The sequence below is a fragment of the Pinus tabuliformis genome, chromosome X (assembly GCF_031772625.1).
Source record: "Pinus tabuliformis cultivar Carrire ecotype Pingquan chromosome X, CPIR1, whole genome shotgun sequence".
NCBI classification, from domain to species: Eukaryota; Viridiplantae; Streptophyta; class Pinopsida; order Pinales; family Pinaceae; genus Pinus; species Pinus tabuliformis.
The window spans coordinates 930,435,429-930,441,445 of record NC_142308.1 but is presented as its reverse complement, the minus strand read 5'-3'; positions in this window follow the sequence as shown (position 1 = coordinate 930,441,445).

The window sequence follows — 6,017 nt, the reverse complement described above, 5'->3', positions numbered from 1 at the left end:
GTGTGGCTCTGTTTTTTATGGATATGTCCCCTCGTAAAGAAGAAGAATTTATAAAGATAGTTTATAACTCCCTAATTAAAAGGGAGGGAATATTGTGACAACTATAATGAATATTTTGAAGAAAGAATGAGATCAAAGAAAGGCTAAATCACTGCAAATGGCTATTTGAGATTAATGAAGTTATGAACAAAACTTGGAAGAAGCGTTGAGATTGATTTTGGCGTTGTTTGTAGAAGGAGGCTTCCTTCAAGATGTGTTTTGATATTGTGATGACTTAAATAACATTAGAATTGTTGAAGACCCAAAATTTTCATGCTAGCATACAAAAACATATACATTGAAAATTTGATATTGGTTAGGGTTGTGAAGCTACTAGATGTTCTAATGGTTGAACATGTAGTTGATGATTTGATCTCTCCCTGAGAAGTTTTGAATATTTAACAAGCACACTTGGATTTTTGTTTGGGAGGGAGAGATGAAGTACCATAAAATTGCCTATATAATGGTAATTGGGAGGAAATCTTGGCCGGCCATTGATGATGTTTGGATCCTAGTGAGGGAGGGTATCATTTGTATTGTGGTGCTTCGACCTAGGATATGGTGCCTAGATCCCTAAGGGTTTGTGTTAGGGTTGAAGCTTGATGGTACCTATAATGGAAAATGCCTGAATAACACATTAGTCCCTGCTAGTATCTTAGCTACTTGCATGAGTGTATGATAATAGTGTCGTGACACTTGGATCTTTGATGTGTTGGATACCTTGGCAGTTATGGTATCCCTAGCATTGTGTATGTTGTTCTTCTCTTTGTACTCTTCTTGAACACTTCAAATTGAGGTCAACCTTGTACTAGTTGAACAATTATGAATACCTCCCTAGTTGAGAGGGAGGGTTGAGAAATGTAACCAATATTGATCTTCATAATTGTATTTGAGTCATGATGTAATGTATTTGAGAAAAGAAATAAAATATTTTTTTATAAAAGAAAAATTATCTATGAGCATGGGTTTCATGCCTTATTTATTTTATTTATAGGTCAAAGCCTCCATTGAAGTCTTCTAGGGTTGAACCATGAGTCTATACTCTTATTGGGAATTTTGTATCAAATAAATGAAATTATTTTGATGTAATTGAGTCATCTATTCCTCCACCATCAAGTCGGCCTACCTACTGTTAATGTCACCCTCAAAGAACAACCTCCAACCACTATATATAGCAAATGAACTCGACCTATTTTGGAAGTATGCAAGAGAAGATTTGATCTACAGTTATAAAGACAAGAAGAAGTGTGAAGAGTCTATTAAATAAGGACTACTCATTAGATGTTGTAAGGGGAACAAGAGAAGAAGTAAATTTGTACTTACTCTATCACATGTGTGAAGAAAAAGGTATGTAATATATCAACGAAGATTGCAGGACTGAAGGTGTAGTGTGAGCTTTAGAATCGCAAAACATACCAAGACTATTGTTGACTTGTTTCTAAGGAGAAAACTTGTGTTGACTTGTAAGTTTGATTGATCATGCTGGGAGGCTGAATTGATGGGTGGAGGAAAGTCTTGGTTAAAGGGTCTTGGTTGTCTCATTTGATTTGGTTCTTGGAGAAGAGAAGATATTTTTGGGTTTTGCCCCCTGTAGAGGGGTTTTGTCCTGGTTGAGAGCCTACATCTTGTGTCTTTATCGTCATGTTCATATTTTGGTAGTTTATTGATGATAAAAATATAAAAGAAAAACTTAAAGAATATAATAAGACGATAAATAAAATCATAAGTAATTATTAAGATGAGAAAATATTTCCGCCTTTATGATTTTCTAGTAGTGAAGAGGACACCTCATTTATTAATTATGGCTAAGATTCCAAAGTCCTGTACTAGTAGGAGAGGAGCTCCTCCTTCCATCCAAAGTTGAGATTCCCTATATTCAATATTATTATTCATGGATATTAATAACACCATATCTCCATCTTTGGCAATGTCATTATGAGCACAATGGGGAATATGTTCAATACTTATGGACAATTCCGTTTATATACCTACACGTCTCTTCACGATCATTATATTTCAAGCTAAAAGAGAAAAAATTGATATCATGATCAAGTTTGAGGGATTTTGTTTTAGAGTCCATTCAAACTAAACAAGCATCTCTTTCTTGAATTTTTACATTATAAATTTCCATGGCTACAATGGATATCTACTTGTCTATGTAGAAATTTTGAATTATTTAACACATATTCATAGAGATTATCCTGATTATACACTTATAAGCGGAACATGTATAATACATAATCTCCTCTACGTTGATCATCAATTTACAAAAGCAGAAACATTCACAGGCACACATAGAAGCATCAATCAAACTCATAAACACAGTATGTATCCCGAGGAAAGCATCTCGCTAGAAACCCCACACTATCTGTATATTATATTGATTGAATCATGTAACGATACACAGCATAATACTTCTCACAAGTATCTCCACCTGTTACACACAATACAGCTCAGATCTGATCTCCAAATCTATTCCACTGCTTGCCTGCCTCCACAGCTCAATACCTGCTCAAGAACTGATGAGAATGACTTCCCAAACTCGTATTTCACCTCAAAATAATCACTCACGCTTTGTTGGACGTGAGCAAAGGCTACAATACTGGGCAAATACGTGAGCAAACTCATTGGCATACTCAATCCCTTGATTGTGCAAGATCTGGTGCACAACTATAGTCACAACTAATAGCAATCTGATTCTCTACCACCTGTCCCTGTTGAACTGAACATGCACTGACATGCAACTGAGTTAACTGATGTATTCTATAGTTGCATTATGAGTTAATAACTTGTGAATTAATTAATAACTAATTCACCCAACTCATCTCTAGTCTATTGATCAGTTAGACTAAATACAACTAGTTTAATAAGGCTAAACTGAACACAACTCCATCAACTGTACCTCCAGTCCACTAAATTCAACTCACTTGAGTTCTAACTGAAGTCCTGCATGCAAATATTAGTCATCCCATAGGTAACCATGTATTTCCCTCTGGGATCTGCATGTACCACATCCGTAGCTCATCCTGAAGTGCTCCAAGAGAATAAGATCAAGTTTATAGTCTAAATATTATTATGAGACAATAATATTTGACTTTTTTTATTTTTGACAACCAGTCTAAAAATAGACTTTGATCACTCACACTGTGATCACTCACACTGTGGTCACCCACACTGTGATCATCCACACTATGATCATCCACACTGTGATCAAAAATAGAACTTGCGCCATAATTTGCCTGCGGGCCCACTTAGTGAAGGCAACTCTTTTCACTAAGCTCCATCATCTTGTTGCATTCTCAACAAGCATTTCTTGTTGCACACTTTTCAACAGTCTACATCTAACTCCAACTAAACTATTAAAACTTTAGGAAGGAATATATCAATACTATAGAAGGAAACATATACATATAACCTAGCTTTTAACTATTAGGTGCTTAAAATGCCAATTTCATAAATTCCTTATTTTCTTGAGGGACACATGTTGGGGCATGAAAACATGTTTAGATGAAGTCCAATGGGGCTTTTGAAAATTCCAAGTCTATTGCACATGGTGTGTTGATATACATCCATTGTAAATGTGACAAGATCACAAAAATTTCTTCTTAAACAATATAATATAGAATATCCAACTTACAAGATGTAACAATGCTTTCAAAAATTGAGATGAATCATGATGAATGTGAAAGAATTGAGAGATGTTTTCATGCAAATTACATGCATGAGAATGTGAACATCCAAGAATCATCCCTAACTTGATCACACTCACGATTTTTCCATGCACATGATTGCATGGATTTAACAAACCTCCTTTCACCATTTTCTACCTACCTACTCTCTTTAGAACCTTGTTCTCTTTTTCTTTTTTTCTCTTGAGTCTTGCTCATCAATGTCATTCTATATCATTGATTTTTCAACTAGGGGATGTGAAATATCTTTAAATCTATGAAGCCGAGTGTGCAATAATGTCCAATGGAAGCAAGGAAACATAAGGAGGTGAATGAACGGAAGTAGCATAAAGGAAATCAAATCTCACATTGCATAATAAGGGGAAGTAGTGTTTTACAAGATTTTCTCATTTGCGGATGGTTGGGATTACCCTTTAATGGTGGTTCGCCTTATTGAAGCTTTCACTCATGAGCCCTCAATTCCCATCTAGTTAATTTTATCTACTATGCTCATTAGTTTTCCTAGCATTTCTTATTATGATACATTGATTATTACTAGCAAGATTGGTTATGCAATTTATCTCCTCCTTCTCCCACCACCATCAAACTTTGGATTTCTTCAATAACTAGGGTGAAATAATGACGACGAGACTTACTTGTGTATGTATTATATTGGTGATATATATGATATATTTCATTACTTGGTATCTATAGTTTTATTCTCATCATGGACTAGTAAGAGAGCTTTGTTTTCATTTTGATCTCTATTTCTTTATAGAGAAATTCATTATGACATTGATTCCACAAGTGATTGAGGTGGATTGTTGGATGTATACTAGATAATGACATGTTTTCACCTATGACTAGCATACATGTAGTTGATGATTAATCAAGATGTGACATTGTCCAACACCAATGCCGACAATGGTGAGTTGGTGTCTACAAATGATGTAATTATAGTGTAGGATGCCATTACCAAGAAAGGGAGACAAATTAATGAATACATGTTATGTACAAAACCTCTATTATGTTGATGTCAATAAAAATTACTAAAATTAAATTGTAGATACTATGGTTGTAGAAAGAGTTGTGAGTGAACTAATTAGCTATATACTTTGAATTCATGGTTGAATTCCTACCTGTATCTTTTTGTTGTTTTGGCCAAATCAAAACCTAGAACATTGAGCTTGTAATTTGGGATTATGAGTGAGGAACATATATGCTAGAAGGTTGAAGTCAAGCTAGCTTGACTACATATATTTTTAGATTTAGACTGCATTACTTACCTCTCCACTAGCTACCTCGCTTGTTCACCCTTTGAATCATTTCAAATAACTGTAAAGTAGAAAAGTGTTCAAGTAGAAACTAGGAAAAGTGGATACAGAGTTCTCGAATGGCATCATGCAAAGTTAATAGTAGAAAAATATGAATTAATGAAAAATTGTATTCTTTAGTAGATTTATATTGTAGTGTTGGATTGAGATCCAGATTTAAGTGTAGTGGATGATGAATGGTGGAAATTCACTGAGTGATAAGACAATGGAGATGGTGGAAAATGCCATGTCCCCTTTCTAGATGAATCTTTTGAAGTTCTTTCCCATAATGTGAACACATTTTAGTGTAATTAGTTGTTTTATTTAAATATAATTTTGATCTTTTATGATAATATCAATTGTCTTACCCAGAGCATTCAATCATAACATTTACTTGAAATTTGCTTAAGAAATTTGAGTTGTTTAATAGTTTTGGGTGGGGAAACTTAATGGATGTTTTCCCATAATCATGGATTACTTTCTTCAAAATCTATCAGCATACATATTGCATATCACCTAAGGTGATCTAAACTAGATGATTATGGATATAAAACTAACTAAATACTCAACAAAATTGATGAAAATCAATTTAAATTTAAAGTCTTAACTTATATATATATATATATATATATATATATATATATATAGAGAGAGAGAGAGAGAGAGAGAGAGAGAGAGAGAGAGAGAGAGAGAGAGAGAGAGAGAGAGAGAGAGAGAATTGGGCCAATATGTACTCGTGTGACATGGTGTTGATTCTAACCACTATCACTATAACCTCTAGGTGAATTGCATCACCCAAAGTATGCAATCATGGGTAAGTATCCAAAGGATTTGAACATGAGACCCTATACTCACATTTATGTTACATTTTTACAGTCTTACTAAATGAGCTCCCCAAGGAACTATAAGCTATGCAAGGTTCTCTATCTCTTTCTACCTCATATACTTAACTTATTTATATTATATTATATATAAATATAAAAATTAAACATATATA